Genomic DNA, 17,407 nt, shown 5'->3' on the forward strand with positions numbered 1-17,407 from the left:
ACAAAATAGTTTAAAATGATGCCATAATTATATTTAATACAAGAATAACTTCATATTCCGCACCCTGTCATTCTGAGAGTTTATTTTACAATAAACTAAAAGTGGAGTGCTAGTAGGAGTAGATGCATATGGAGTCAGGTTAAACGATTCTGAAATGCAGGGTTGCTTAGGAATGAAGACTGTTGTTGGAAACCATTTATGAGGACATTTTAATGCATTGAATAGCTACAACTGAAAAAAAGGAAGAGAAACCTGAACAGGGGTTGTTACTGTTTCATTGCCCAGTTTAACCCTCTCACCCTAGATTTCTAGTAAAGCTTGGATTATACTAAATACTTTATGGAAAAGAAAACCTAGTACTGAGGAACAAAATTTACTAGTTACGCTACTTGGGCAAAGCACATATTTGAACTAAGGGAAATCTCTTCATGGAAACGATCAGATGAGTTAAGGTGTAGGTTTAGCTAAACTGGCGCTAAAACCCAGTTTGACTCTCCTAAATTAAGCTAAATTGAAACAAGGTCCCTTTTGATTCGGAAGCCATTGTAAAGATGTAATGATTTAGCTGATTGTTTTTTCTGGTTGATAATGCATAATTCATTGTGAATTTCAAACCACAGCATTCAAGTATTTTTTTAGTGTGTTTTTTTTCCTTTTTTTTTGTGGAGGAAATTGGATGTAGGGAGCTGGATGTAGGGAGCTGGACATCCTGAGGGAAATCAACCTGCCGAAGGATTTGCGGCAGACTTGGAGTCAAAAGACTTTTCAAATATGTATTGACCCAATACTTTTTATTGCTCTGAACTATGGAGAATACTTAAGGGACTTAGCAGCTAGGGGGTTTCAATATTTGTTGTCGGTGGTGACTGCCGAGAACGCGATGGGTCAGGTCCATCCCGCACACAGACGACAGGAACGGGGAAGCGAGAGCTGGGCCTCAGGTGAGTGGGAGGCCCTGGCATGCAGCGCGTGGAGGCAGCTGCCGGTGGCATGCAGTGACATATTACATAGGCACTGGATGAAACACAGGCTGCTTGTTTAGTTGTAAGCGCTGCTGAACAACTCATGGAGAAGAGGGGCTGCCTGGCTGCCAAGCTACCCTCACTTAGCAACAGGATGATGGCAAAGGATCATGTTGTTAAATAGCTCACTTTGTTGTGCTTAAATCCATCCTATCTCAGAAATACCTGTTCTCTGTCCGCTTTTTTTTTTTTTTTTTCTTCTGGGAACACTTCAGAGTTGATTGTTGATACTGCAATAGCTCTCTGCCTAAGAGAGCATCGTTTTTGTCTGCACTTAGTTTGCTCTTCTAGTCTGCTACCTTATTCCTGCCTGTATTGTACTGCATACAGTTACCAGGTCAGATGATGTTTGCAGGAACAGTCTTTGGGATACAAGTGTACTTTTCTTTTCTCCCAAGGATGTCTCTTGCCAGCTTATAGTAAAGAAGATTTCTCTCTACGTAAAAACAAAGCAGAGATGAAGAGTTTGGTGCTGTCAATGCAATGATGAACTACAAGGAACTGAGCTCTTGTCAGCCACATCTGGCTAAGCAGATCTCTGCAAGCTTTCGCATCTGAAGGAGAGACCAGCAGCATTGCTGTATTATGTGGGCAGGAATGAGATAGGGCGACATTTCCCAGCATGGAGAGAACAATTCTGTTCCTGTCTCAGGCAATTTCTTAAGTATTAGCAACCATGGTAACTGGGATAGAAATGTAACCAGTGCATTGTGCGTTCAGTTTGACACAATTATCTTTGCAGAACATTCGTGTTAAAAATAAACATGACTTGCACCAGATTCCTCAGCCACCTAGTTCTGTGTGTGCAGTGTGGGAGAACTGCCAAAAGTTTGTTTTAGTTTGGATAAGAGCGTCACATGCTAAGGCCTGTGCAATCAATAGGTGTTGATGGCATCTGTACCCACCAGAATCATTTCTCCTTGAGCTGCATCTGGGGAAGAAAGAGCGAGAGCTCTCTGGGGTGTCCGCACAGCCTGCTGGTGCCCTTGGCTAGAGACTGTCCCAGAGGGGCAGGCGGTGGCTTCCTGAGAGCGCTTGGGTGTGGGCACGCGTTCCCGAGCCGTGCAGGCATCAGATCCACGCGGTGGTGAAGCAGCTGAAGTCTCCACGTGCCCGGGGGGAGGAGAGGGATGTGTGTGCGAGGGGTGGTTCTGCCTTCAGGCCTGTTCTGCGTCAATACAATAGTGGTCTAAGTTAGACCCAGCGTAGCAAAAGCTGTGGGCATGGTTTTGTCAGTTTCAGCACGGCAGTTTTAGCCCAGCTGTATTAATACATGTGAAGGCAACTTTCTGGTTATTATGGTAAATTATGTGCAGACTGAAATATCCCATGATCCAGTTTTTGATGACTATTTCTGCTTTTATTTCATTCTTACGTAGAGAAATAATGAGCACTCACTGAATTTATTAGTGCACCAGTACATTTGCCTACAAAGCATAGCTGTTTTTCCACTCAATGCAGTTTTTGTAGAAGGTAGGTAGTGTTTTAACAGTAGTTCCTGTAATTAATATGGCATAATGTACTGCCAGACTAAAATATTTATAATCCGTGTTTGCTCTCATAAGCATTGGCCTAGATCAGTAATAATTTGGAGCTGATTGATAACGGTGCATCATCCATTGACAGTATAGCAACCCTGGGATGGCAAGGCTCCTGCTTTAGAAATCCTAGGTAAGATAAGTGCAGGCTGTACTTAGCCCAAAGAAAGATTGTAAGCTGCATCTTAAAGTAATTACTGGAAAAGGAGTTTATGAAGAAAAAAAAAGAGTTCAGATACTTTGTCAACAAACGTACTGTGTTTTAAAATTCAGAATAATTTGGATTTGCCATCTCTGCCTCATGTTAGTGTATTCTCTGCAAGAGATGGCAGAATGTGAGGGGGAAGTCATTGTAAGTTAGTTTTGTTTGAAATCAGCCATTCGTCATTAGATTGAGCGTTTCAAACTACGTTCGCATTCAGTGCTGGGGATTCATTCTCATCCTGACATGCTTTTCTCATTTGTAAAGTGGCAAATTCTTCCTCTGTCTTTATAAGCTGAGCAGGTTTGAAAAGAGCCGTGTCAAATACGCCTCCTTTTTTCATTTGAAAGCAGATTGTCTAGCACCTTAACTACTTTGCTTTGTTAGGAATAGGTCATGAACAAATTCAGAGTGGCAAATATTTCAGAGCGCAAAATGACACAACTGCAGACACTACTAAGATGTTGTGGTTTTATTTCCAAACACATGGAAGAAGTTCCCTGCATTTACACCAGGATGGGTGAGGGCCCTGTGGAGGATCTAGACTGACTGCACAGGGATAGAGGGAAGGGTACCTTATGCAACACATACCTCCTTAACAGAGAGGCAATTAAACTACCAAGCAAACGCTTGTGGAAGTGTAAAGGAAGAATAAATATAAGGAGGCGTAAACATTTATATTTTTCGTTGTCCTTTTAGTAAATGCTCTGGAGATGAAGAGAAAGGCATAGATTGCAAGCTCTTAAAAAGAGCTCTTTGCAAGAGTCATTTTGGCAAATGTCTTACATTCCATATATAGGTCTTGAGTCTATACTTCTAACGGTCTGACAGATGTACAGTAACTCTGGATGACTCTTTCTTCATTGCTTGGCTATACAGATAGGAGGAATGCTTCCTGTTAATTGAGATCTTAAATCATTTGTTTCTTAGCCAGTGTCTACTGGCTTTTGTCCAAGGAGAAGATACAAATTCGGATGGTAAATTGTTAATATATTAAGAAGAATGTTTATTATGTCCTGTTTAAAGTTTCCTGTCTGGATGATACACATTCTCCTATAATAGCTAAGATTGTGTGTAATCCATCAGAGTGCATATTTGATCAGTGAGTGGCCATATTTGCTTGCTCTGGCACTTCACCATCAGGATTTTAAGTGTAGGTCTGTAAAAGCTACCTGGAACCTGAAATTAGTAGAGATAGTAGACACAGTTTCCTTGCCCATTGCTTTCTTGGCCGCTCTGGTGCTCCTCCTGGGCGAAGGGCTAGCTGCTGGAAGATCAAACAAGAAGCTGTCCAGCTGCTGGCGACAGCTGCTGGCTTATTGGAGTCCAGATAGAGGAAGCCAGTGGGAAGTTACAGATGCTCAGGAGCAATTCAGCTGCAGGGAGTGCAGCACCAGGCAGAGGTGGTGCAGGCTGGGTACGCAGGAGGAGTTGGTACTCTCGTCTGGACTGCAGTATGCCTTAGTTGATTAATGAGAGAAGTTCATATGTTGTGTTTTGATAAATCTGAGAAGAAAGACAGGATCCACTTGCCACTTAGTTGCCTTGATGTGTTTTTTCAAACCTTTAATAATGGGTAGTGCAAGAAGAACTGCACCAGCCTTTTCAGATTGAACGTGACCGGTTCTCTGGTGATGTGCCCTGTCAGCCCCAGTGCTGCAGTGGTACACACCAGCCATGATACCCTGGCAGAGGAGAGCGGGGGCTGCAGGCTCCCCGCTGGATGCGAACGCTGTGGGCTGGAGCAGCTGTTCTGCCGAGGCCGTGCGTACTCAACCGTTGTGTGAGGGCGGCACAGTCGAGTCCAGAGTTGTGCCCCATTACAAGTAAATGTAAAAGCACAGTAGCAGAGTGTACATCATGCAGATGAACAGACGCAGCATAATAGGCTAGTGCGTTCCCGTGCGCTTCCTACAGCTCATCAGCTGGAGTTACATGCTCTGCGGTGCTGTATTATCTGTGGCAGCTGCCAAATGCAGGATAGTTGGTCTTGAGTCACCAGTGCTTTAAAGGTGTAGTCCTTAAAATGCTTTCCGGGGTTGTTCATTGTCTTTGCCGGTTCTATGACTATAGCAATAAATGGAAATCATCTGGATGTTCTTCTTATCTTTATATCCATGTTACCAAGTTACCAGAATTGCTCTCAAGCTCTCGCAATACATAGTCTCACATTTGCTTCACAAATGAACAACTACTTTGCCTATAATTCTTCATCTGTTTGTCTCTGACTTAGCTTGGGTCGTTATATATCATACCAATTTGTTACTGAATTTTCAGCTTGTGTCAGTGAGAGAAATAATTCTTTTGCTTTCTAATGGTGACTCATGATGCACCTTATGAACTTTAACTAGCTCAGGGTTGTTCTCATTGACAAATTGCTGTAGACTGCTCAAGTAATTATTTGTCCTCGGGAAGATGTATATCCTGTACTGGAGTTATCCTAAGAATAAAGCAATCTAACTATTAAAATGTATGCTACATCACTGGAAGATTACATACTATATTCTTTAACCCAGTTCATGCTAGCCCTTGAGAAGCAGAGAACTTGCAAAAAGTACTAAAAACTACCCCATGAATGGCCAGCTGTTGCTGTTAGAGAAGGTATATAACTGAAGGTGTATAACTAATTCTGATATATTTTTATTTTCATTTCATTTCGATGTTTTAGATCTGACAGTGATCACCAAGGAAATGAACACGCTGATGGCCCTCTGCATCTCCAGCACAGTTCGGTTGGATGCCGCTAGTGGGTGGCAGTATCTCTCGTTTTGATCAAGGAAACAGAAGTATCGAGTGATCCAAGGCAATGGCTCGCCTACTTCTCTCTTTAGAGTTTAAAACCATCTCATGCACCGATTGTGATCTCTGGCAACTGCAGGTAAAAGATGGCCTGTATCACGGCTAGTTTGTAATTGCAGGAGGAAGGAGAACAAAAACCCCAATGTCTCTGGACTTCAGCCTCTGGGCAAGGATTTGCCCTTTTAACACTGTGTTCTTATATATTTATAGTTTCTTCAGCAATGTGTATTGAATACACTTTTCCTGAGCAAGAGAAAGGCACAGGTGTAGATGGTGTCTAGCAAATAGGACTCTGGCCGGGCTGATGTCTTTGGGTGTTGCCACAGCAAACGTGTGAAAAAGTTGAAAGCTAAATTGTGTTGATAAATTTGCACTCATACATGCTAAGTATGAAGCCACACAGTTATTACAGTGTCCTTCTCAATTTTGGTAAATGACTAGAACAGTGCGGACATCCTGCTGCATCAGAAATGTGTCAGTTAAGATATGAGTTTGGTAAATTTAAGCAAATCCTAGTTGCATTGAAATCAATGGGAAAACTGAATGAAAGCTGATAAACCAGGATTTGACCCTGAATTTGGTAAGAAAACATTACAGGTTGAGGAAACTCTGCCTTAACAGGCTCCAGCTACTACAACCATGTAGCTTAACTTCATGGTGAATTCTTAGACCCGTGCATATACTGCGGCTGGATCCTTACACTCAGATACTACTGTTGGGTATATCTAATGTTGAAGGACCGCACATAAAGGAGGAACCCAGTTTTCACATTGCTCTCTCAAGCAGCGTGTTTTTATTTCCTGTCTTCTTAACCCAGAATTTGTGGCATTGGCTGCTGCTGTTGTGACAGATGCTGAAAGAGGCTGGCAGTATTTTTGGTGCTGAAACCAAAACTTGTAAGAGTTTGTCTTTGTTGACAAACTCTTAAAAGAAAGATTTACTGTTATGGGGCTGTTTCCTCTCAGGGTCATTTCGTGTAGAGAATAACTGCACTTCTGTCAGTTAAGGACATGTGGGAGCACAGCACCAGAGGATATAAAGATAGTAAGGCCTAAGGGGAAGGGACAATGTAGAGTGTGTTCATGCAAGTAATTCCAAGTAGTGGCTTGTCCAGATATGAATCTATTCACGCTATCATTTCCCTTTCAGTTTTCCTGCACTAATGACATTCAGACCTAAGTCTGGTTGTCTTACTCATGCTGAGAGGCAAATTACTAAGCAGGTCCCTGGGTAAGGCAGAGCAGACGGGGAGCACCAAATGGCATAGGTGGAGGCACAGCCTGTCTCTGTGCAGAGCTTGGTCTCCTCGAAACCAGAGGCACTGAAGGGGAAGGAAGCTGGAAATCCCTGCTCCATCAGCTCCTGCTGTTGCCCGCAGAGCTAATGAGGGAGAACGAGAAGGGTCGTCATGTTTGTTCAACGTCACTTATTTTCCTGGACTCGGTACCCAGCAGTAGTGCTTGCGCCAGTGCTGGCTGATGCCCACCAGCACTCGTGGCCTCGGGTACAGCAGTCGACCCCGCTCTGGCACCATACCAGCTCCAAAGGGTTCACGCGAGCGGTTCCCACTGCTCTGTGCGCAAAGGACCTAGGAAATTTGGGGGCTAAATGGATTAACAGAGCCACAAGCTCCATCTCTCCTTACAGCTTTGGTCCTACTTAAGCAGCGGCGTGGTCTGCAGAGAGGTTCTACATGCGTGGTTAATTCTGTTAAAGGGATCTTGAGCGCATCCGTGTGCTCACTAGTTTTTCTGCATTTCTGGTTTCATGAATGATTTCATTAACTTCCCTGCAGCTGAAAAACAGCAGCGTTGCCCTGCTCCACCCGCAGCTTTTCCCACACAACTTTGCTAATGAGCTGTAATTGTATGTATACCCTATTCTGCTCCTGCATGAGACTTCTCATCTGTCCTTTGGAGAAGCAAACAGAGACTGTCGCCACTGGTCTGGTTCACGTGCTCGTCATGAACTGCACAGTCATTAATGTTGAACGGGGGGGTGGCCAGCATCAGCTTCTGAGCTTGTGTAACTTCATCGACGTCAAACTATGATATCCTGTTTCCCCCCAGCAATTTCTTGGGGGAGGTGGTGGTGTTTTTTGTTTGTGTGGGTTCTTGTAGTGTATTATCAGGAAAGTTTACGCTACACAGTTTGTGCCTTTCTTGTGTTGGGAATAAATAGAAGACAGTTGTCAATCTAGGGTATTTCACCAACATTGAATGTAATGACTTTTGTCTTCAGAGACACTTTAGGGATGTTAACTGATCTTTTTGACAGTCAACAGAAATCAGATAGCTGTACAGCTCCATCAGGCTTTGAAAATATTCATCAACAAGTGTCTCTTGCCTGTATTGCATTCCTGATTTTTTTGTATTGACAAGAATCAATAGCTGCATATTTGAGGAAACAGATAAACGTATATCGCACTAACAAGAGGTAAAAAGTTGTTCAGAGCAAGTTGGTTTCACAAATTTCCACGTATCTTTGCCCTTTCTTATTTCTTGGATAAATACTCTGCTACACATGTTATTCTGCTCACCTTGAACATTTCTGAAATTGCCAGTTTCTCTTCAACATATTTTCAGTATTTTGCAATGTCAGATGTTGCTTCCAGCTGTAAGAGAAATTATTTTTTGTACTTCTTTAAAGTAAAAGCAATTTAGAGCATTTACATCTGTAGAAACAGTAGCTCCTCGTGGAGTCCAACACCAAAGAGATGCTTGTTTTTATACACTATTGGACCATATCAGAGGCGGTATTGTAGAGCAGTTAATGATTGCCTTTTCATGTCAGTTTCTAAATTTTTGTGTAGTGTCTTTATTATTCATACCAATCTGTCTTTTAGATCATCTTCTATAGACACTCCAGATTAAATTTTCTTCATTATCATTATAGAACTAGATGAATAAGTGGCACATCTGTTCATGAAGTGGTTTATTATCTGTTCTGATGAGGTTTTGGGTGAATAGCAGAATGACTTAAATATGGAGCAAATGCGTACAGGTTTATGCATAATCTTAAATTCATAACCAGTACTGCTAACTCAAGGAGTCTGATTCTGTCCTGAAGAAATAATTATTAACTCATGATCTGGGACATTTTCTCATGAGGGAAAACTTAATGGAGGGACAAGACAAAACAGAAAACAAACCTGCATATGAAATTGCACTAATGAAGACCCCACACATTGTTTAACTCATTCTCATTCCATCACTGTAAAGGAAAAAGTTACATTTTTTATAAGCACACCATTCTAGCCATGTAAAACCAAATTGTACCAATAAATCTATTTTTCCATAAGCTATTTCCTAGTTCTTTACGGCTGCATCATTTACAAAGGAGGACTCTGATCATTTGTCTATCATACAGAAGGTAACACTAAATTTTCGACACCCATATGTTAGTGGTGGTTTCCACAAACATTCCTAAATTGTAAAACGTACGCTGTCACGTTTGTAGTCTGATGTGCTCTTGTCCCACAGCGAGAGAAAGATGAAGAGTAGAGCAGAGCAATTAATTCCAGCTGTCCAAGCTCTCTAGTTCTACCTTCTGGTTGTTTGTGTCTCAACAGAAGATCTGGGGAGAGCAAAGTCATCACCTCAGAAGCCCTTGGAGCCAGCTCAGGATGGACCCAACAGCCCCGGTTTCCCAGCTGCACCTCAGGCTCCCTTTCCAAGGGGAACTTTTCTCTCCTCCACGCCTCACAATATTTGCCTGAAGTCACAAGGAGGATGGCTCAGTCCCTGCTAGGTGCCAAGGTGAGGTAGGAGAGGAGGGAGCACTGGAGACCAAAGGAAAACCTTGTCTCCGTTTGATGTCTGAGCACAGTTTGATGCATTTATTGACTTCCTGCAGCTAGGGGAAAATGAAGCATCAGATTCTTATATGATCTTTATATTTTTATTTTGTGGTTGTGAAATGTAAATAGATAACATGTAAAATTTGAGTCAGTGTAGCACAGAGGAGTTCCATCTTGAGCTGCAAGTGATAAATCACTTGAGCTGCAGGAGCTGTCGCAGCATACAAGGTTGCCAGGAACAATCAATGAAATTATAGCCTTGTACTACATGGTTGTTTATCTGTTATTATGGAAATAAGGAACCATCAAAACCGTTGAAAAAAGTTGAGGATTACAGTATGCACAATTTTGGAATATGACAGCAATATTTAATCATGTTATTCTGACAGGTCCTATTTTAAAAACAAACAAAAAAAAAGCTTCTACAAGCTTCTACTGCTGTTGCCTGTATATAGCTGAAGGGCTAACAATTAATGTTATTTATTAGCTGTTACACAAGAACAAATCTGCAATACTGTATAGTGTCTCAGAAGTCTTAAATCCCCGGAGTAGAGTAAGTAATACAACAAACAGAAGGATGTTCATTATTAGCATGTCTTTTCCCAGGCAAAATTGATAATGCATCAGATGCATCAAATCCTGGCATGTGTTAATGCTTTTATCATGTATAAACTATTTCTGTATGGACGTGAATCAGTACAGGATCTTCTCAAATAGCCAACAGAAGTTACAGCACTTGAAACAAGATCATGATAAAAACATGAATCTAAACCTCTTTTCTTCATACAGCTTTGGAGCTATATCTAAAAGAGTAATTTGAGAAGCTAAACACAGAAGGGGTATTCATAATATCTGTCTTCAGACTGATGAAAAATTTCGTACTTCTGTAATGAAAAAGAGCTCCTTCAGGAGGAAATTCAAATACCTAAAGTTTGGCCACTACTCTCAAACAGTTATTTAAAAGATTCCCTCACATCTTTGACAGTATAAGGAGACTAGACGTTGAGTGATTAGTTTATCCTGCAGAAGAAGTGTCGTAGAACACCACCAGGAGGTGGCTAAACTGAATCTCATAGAGCATGGACTAATGCCTGGTCATGGCATCCAGCCTTCCTTATTCATAACAGTAGTATTAAAAAGTACAGGAAAAAGCAGTTACTGAATTCTGTAGTGTCTGTTCATCTCTGGTTCTAGCTGAACCTTCTCATCTCTCAAATTCTGATTTCCCTGTATCGTTTTCTGTTTCAGAGAACCAAACGTGCCCATCATATAAGTAGCTCTCCTCAATTTCAATGGGAGTTGTATGTAAAAGGCGAGAATGACAGACGATTAGTGCAATATGGAGCTGAGTGCTGATTTACAGTACCTGAGAGTCTGGACGAGTATTGCAATAGTTTGGAAACATTTGGGCTCTAGAGTCCTTTGTTTAATGAAGACAAAAATGCTCAGCCAGTCTTTTTGTTGTCTTAGAACTATGCAGAAATATTTAAAATCCATCTGAAAATAAATAAGGAATTATCATTTAATATGTCATATAAGGAACAGAATATTTTACACTTGAGACTTTCTTCCTAGTAAGGCATTAGGAGTTAAACGTTAGGCTTAAACTCAAATCTGGGTTAGAACAGGCATTCCTAGCCCACAGGTTCTGACTAGAAGAAGTCTTAATTAGAAAATGTTAGTATTTTTTAGTAAATGATATGACTTGGACGCTGACATTTTCATAAACAGTATAAGCAGTTGGCCCTAAAGATGCATTCACACCTCACTATCATCAACATGTATTTGAGATATTTGGCTTTTCTTACTTATTTCTGAGATTTTACAAGTCAGATCTTTACTGTGGCTTTCATAAAGAGATATGATTTATACCAGAATTGCTATTGTAGCAATTTTAAATATTAAAAAAATAATAACTTAATATAGATTAGCCTAAGACTATTATTTATGTGATCTGTCATATTGTCAGATACTGCACAGAATATTTTTGCCTACCTCCTGAACAGAGTATCAGTCACCTCAGTTCTTGGCAAGCCCTAAGGAGAAGAATATTTATCAGTATCTATTAGAAGAGTCTAAAAAAAAATTCTTAGAAATGACAGTTTATATAGAGAGTATGATCTGGAAAATATGAGAAGCTTGATATTTTCTCTCAAAAAATTCTAAGTTATCCCCTTATATAGTTCTTGTTATCACAGCATCCAAGTACCTCAGTCTTCTTAGCTGAGGAGATCCCTTTTATATATTTTCAAATCACTTCTATGAGGGAAGACAGCAACATTTTATAGATTCTAAAAAAGGGATACCAGGAAGCGAGACCATATTCAGATAGCGTGAAATCTTCCCAAAGCACTGAGCATACACTTTTCTATTGGCTAGTGCCCCTAAGTCCCTGAAGCTAACTGATACGAAACATCTGATGCAGGGATTTGAGGGGAATTGTGTCCAGCTGAGTGTAATGCCAACTGACATGCCTCAGGCTGTAGCAAAGCAGACAGCTGTTTCTCCAAATTTGCCTGTATTAGCAGCCTAATCATAAGATGAATTTCTCATTTTCTCTGTCGCTGGCCTTTACTGGAGCAGTTCACTTCCAAGAGTTGGCCTGGTAGCAAAAGCAGTCAAGGTGTGTGGTCTGGTAGGAGATGTGTAAATCCCGCAGCATAGCCCCCTCGCTACGTCCCCAGCGTGCTGGGGCGAGACCAGGAGTGTCTCCTGTGCACGCACGTTCAGGGGGACCGGCCAGACCCCAGCCCCAGCAGGCCAGGAAGGTCCACGGTGCACCTGGAGCACCGGGCAGCTCCAGGCAGCCGGACCCCTTCCTCAGGTTTACTGACTGCTGAATGGAGGTCATGTATTTCAAGAGAAATGTATTTGTATCAGGAGAAGGCATAAGAGGTCCTGAATCTCTGTTGTGGCTTTCATCCCCCAGCGTAGTACAGTAAGCAATAATAATAAGTGGTCGTTCCCCTTTTGCTACTCCTTCAGGGTCAGGTCATCACCGAGCCCTGCAGCTCTGAACATGTTAATGGTGGGTCCGGTTTTCTCATGACGACATGAGCAAAACCAAAACTGTTTCTGCCTGGCCATAGATGATGAACAGGTGCAATAATTTCATCTGGAAAGAGCGAAGATGCTTCTTGTCTCATGTCAGGTAAAAAAAATGCATAAAAGCATTCACTGCAAGCAGAAGTCAGTAGTGTGGTGAAAAGAGCTAATACATTTGCAAAAGGTAATGCAGACAAGGGACTGTACCTAGTGTGAAACGCTTTGAGCAACTGGGGTTTTTCCCTCCTCCAGTAACCTGGCATGCAGCATGGTGCCTTTCATCATTGGCTCTCCCTTTTGAATTTCACAATTTTAGCATAAGGGAAAAGGAGAACAAGTGCATACGCTGCTGGTAATGAGAATAAACAAGCTCCTGCCTTTCCCCACGAGTTAAAGCTATACATTTCCTATCAGCCGTTGTATTTGTTTTCTTCACTTTCCTATCAGAATCAGCACCGTGTCCAGAAAACAGTGTAACATTGAGCAAGGACTGCCAGGGTGTGCTGGTCGAGAGCATCACGTAACTGAACACAGATAGGTATTTCCTGAACTTCCAGGAGACATGATTGAAAATTCGGCTGTATTTGTCCTACTTTAAGCTAATTGTTTTTTCCCCTCAAGATCTGACAGTTTCTTGCGGCCTGAACACCAGCTACATAAGGTGTTTTCTCTTTTTGCTATTTGGTTATTATTTGCCTAACTGCTAATTCTACTCTGCTGCTTCCAAATGAAATCCCAGAGTGGTGCCTGTTCTGACTCCTTGAAAACAGGAGGCAACAGCCAAAACTGAGCAGTCATCAGAGAATGCAAGATTAGGCATTTGTACTGCATCAAAACCAGCATTTGATGCAGGCAAAAACTGATCAATGGACAATGCAGTACCAGGAGCCCAAAGCTGAGCACTAGTGCTTATCTGCATTACTTGTTTTGCTGTTTTGTGTTTTTTTTCTTTCTCTGAGCTCTCTTGTTTAATGTATGGTATAACAAATAACACCGAAACAAGTTTTGTTATAAAGCCACTGTTGTTCTGGGAGGACTATTTTTGTTATATGTTAGAAACTACTTCCAAAATACCTGTTGCAAACCTTAGATTGTTTTGGGATGCCGCAAAGCCAGAGCGACACTGCAATAGCACCATCCGTGAGTGCTTCCACGCCTCGCAGATCCGCGAGGCCCGCTGACTCGACACGTGGCCAGCCCTGGGCTGCCATCTATCTCCTCACCTGACCAATGGCACTGTTCAAGGGCCTGTCTGTGTTTTAACATCTCTGGGGGCATACTGAGGAAAACACCCTCAGCAGGGCCGGGGAGCTGCCCAGGGCTCAAGACTGATACCCTAGCCAGTCCTGTGTCTGGTCTTGCCTTGGCTGAGCCTCCCTGAAGACTCGTGTCCTCAGTGGGTGTAGTGGGTGGTCTGCTTCGGTGCTGGTTCCCTGAGCTCCTGCCGAGTCCCTGCTTCCCGCTTCCTGAGTATTTTTCTAGAAGTAGTGGGGGAAGCAGATACAAATGGAAACTCAGAGCAGGAAGGTGATGCCAGCATCAGAAAATCTCCATGCCGTCCTTCATGTGAAATGAAGGGGGAAATGTGGGGACAGGGTTTAATAAAGGATGGACAGGCCAGAGAGAGCAGGGGATAGTCGGCTCCTCCCATGGGCTGCTGCTGGGCACGTGTGCGCCCAGCTTTGAAGACGGGCCCCTGTGTGCGGAAGCAGGGACTCACTGAGATCCGCCTGGCGCATGCGAGGCTCCCCCACCTCTCTGAGCAGCGAGGCTCGGATGTGCGCACGGCTCTGCATGGACACACATCTGATCCAGCCTCAACAAAATCCTTCTGAACTGTTTAATGATCTTATATGGTGTTTGTTTCTAGTACATCACTGCTAAAAAGTTGTAGTGCTTTCCCCAGCTCCTGTGAGTACTATCTTTTCTTTTCTGTAAAGGTTAACAGAAAATAGGGCCAAAAATAGACAGCAGTGTGAGAAGCATAGGGGTGAGGACATTGAAGACATGAGTCAGGTTTCCTGGATGCAGTATATGTCAGCATTAATTTTTTTTTTTAATGCTGACAGTCTTTTCCTTTGAAGAGAGACCAGGTACAAGCACAGTGTCTTTTCCAGCAGAGGCAATACTTGTTCAAGAAGTGCCCAGAATTTCATATGCTTAAATTTGACACCACATCCATTTAGCTGTAATAGTAAAAATCAGTGGGACTATTAAAGTAGATTATGCACTAATAATTATGCAAATATTCCTTCACTAAAACTATAAAAAAAAATCTCATGAAGATTTAGTAAATGGCTATTGTAAGGAGAGAAATATGTGGAAAATGAAAACGAAGATCATTAACTTCAAGGAGTTAGGGGAATTTTTTTGCTATCATTTTAATACATGGGTTGGGATGCCTTTGAAGATTTAACCTGGAGGAGGTTATTCGTTAGAGCAGTGCTAAAATAGAGCTGCAGGATGAAAATTGGGTCTGCCTGGAAAAATGATCACTGGAAAACAGATCTCACCTGTTTTGTCCTTTTAGAAAGAACTTAAATTCAATATTAAGTCATTTATAAAAAGCAGAATAACTTTGGTACCCTAGCAGGTTGATCTAAAGGGAATATCCATTTTCCTGCTTCAGGGCATAAATTAGTAGCCGGAAGAAGTTACAAAGGGCTTTATTTCCCCCATGTCTTTGTTTTTTAAGCTCTAGTGTGAAGAACAAGATGCTGGCTATAGCTCTGGGTATTGAGGAAAGAAAGATAACCTCTTGTCCCACAAGCCGTAACAGCTTGATATTTCACTAGGGCTGATGTTATGAAATGATTTAATACTTGATAGAGGCCACTCAGAGGAGCAAATTCAGTTTAATTTATTGAAGCTGGGTATAGCACTCAGGTCCTGGGGTAACACTTAGTGCTTAATTAATTTTAAGCATACAGGAACCACTGGAAGTGTAGACAGCGTAGCGATAGGTGGCTCTTCAAGGCTGATGGCTCTGTCCTGATGAAATATGCCCATTTCTTTGTTATGCTTAAATATCAGCTTGTATATGTAAAAACTGGAAACTTAAAGTGCATTTTGTTATGTAGTCCTGGTATAGTATACAGCATAGACCCAGACTTTGCCTGCCTACTTTACTGCCAAAGTTAGTAGCCTGCAACGCTTGAAGCAAAGGGATCTGGGATGCTATAAGCAATGTCCTTATCTAGGAGGCTTTGGCTGGCCGCTTAGTCAAAGGAGATACAGCAGGAAAGGTGAAGACTGCTAAAAAGCAATCTGACCTGAATGCTTCTTTTGGCTGGGCAGAGAATATGCACAAGAAATGTGCACAAGAGATGCATCCAATAAGTAAAGCTAACCAGCTTAACTAGAAAGCACCTTTTCCCACTTAACTGGCGTAACTGCTTAATTCTTAGGGTATTTGCCAAGGAGGGAGATAGATTGGTTTCTAGAGTCTTCCTCAGTATGAAATGCTCAGAAATCGTAACTTTTGCTTTGTAGCAGAATCCCTAGAGACGGGTCATACAGTAAGCTCAGTCAGGGTATCTCGGCAGCCTGGTCCTAGTGTTGGAATAGGTAGAGTACGTTCCATTGCCGGGGGATGTCCTCACCACTCCTTGCTCTTCCTGCTGATCCTAGGATGCTCTGTAGAAAATCAAGGCCAGATGTTTTGGTTATGGGGAAATAATGCTGTTTATAAATGTTCTGTTCTTTAGTAAATAGGAAATGCACAGGTCGTTCCTGAACAGAGGCCAGAGATCGATACTTTGGCTTGCTCACCCAGTTAGACAACTCTAATTATTTTAACTCTCTGGCCCAATAAGTCTCATTCCTTCCTGCAGAGCTTTAATCAGGGATGAGACCTTTCTATTCTTTCTATAGCCTACTGGTTAGTTTGTGCCCTTAGAAAGTAGCAGCCCTGCGGCTGACCCCCACAGGCTGATGAGAGTTTCTAGCTCTTTCTAGCTGAACACTGTACTTGCCTCCAGTTTCAGCTGTGTTTTAAGTTGCACTCAGTGCATTGCAGGGAATTGGGCATACCTGGACTGCATTTTATGAACTGGGCCTTTCCGTGAACTTGAACCTTAGGATAGGCCCTGCTCATCTTAGAAGAGCGGTGGAGCTGAAGTGGTGGACTCCTGCCCATCTCCTCAGACAAGAAAATCTCATGTCTGTGCATACCCAGACCGCACAGGCTTATAGAAAACTAGCTTCTGCAAAATGGCCACAGATAGGAAATTTTAAAGCGTCTTTGGTACTTGAGAATTGTCCCCCGAGACTTAGACATCTAAATCCCAGCTTAGATTGTCTTCGGGAGGAATGAAGGCAAGGAAACGCTGGCTCCATTTCAGCTGGAGATGTTCCAGCAGATAGCACAGAAAATGGCTTGTAATGAAAATATGAAAGAACTAGTGTTCTCACTAGAAAAAGGAGGACTGAGGGAAGACGGGAGAAATCTCTGAATAATTGAATTAGTAATGAAATGTAGAGTTTGTGTTCGCTGTAGGTATTGCTTTACATTGCAGCAAGGCAGGCTGACATTAAACACTAGGGCAATTCTCCTGGTAAGGGGTTATTTAGTCCAGTGATACTGGTTGACTAAGCAGGCTCAGAAGTAGTCCTCACTGGAAATACCTAGAACCAGATTATGCAAACTTCAGCAGAGCTGGGTGTAGATATATGTTGGTAGGACGAGGGAGTAGTTGCCTTTCAAGATCACTTCCAACCCTACATTTTATTCCTCTTCTTGATGCGCTCAGTTTCAGTCAATCGACTTCAGTCAATGAACAAGTTATCTTCTCTATATTAAAAGTAATAATCTCTTCTTCAGTGACTTTGCATTATTCCATCTTGGTCTGTTCTGGGAACAATCTGTCTAGAAAGCCAATTTTGGATCCTGAGCATACCCAAGATAATCCACAGAATCAAGTTAATAGTCCCTCTATTTCTTTGAGTAGCTTCCTGGCCTGAAAAATGTTTCAAAGGCAGTGCTTGGACATTGAGCTGCAGT

This window comes from Struthio camelus, chromosome 13 (assembly GCF_040807025.1).
Source record: "Struthio camelus isolate bStrCam1 chromosome 13, bStrCam1.hap1, whole genome shotgun sequence".
Taxonomy (NCBI): domain Eukaryota; kingdom Metazoa; phylum Chordata; class Aves; order Struthioniformes; family Struthionidae; genus Struthio; species Struthio camelus.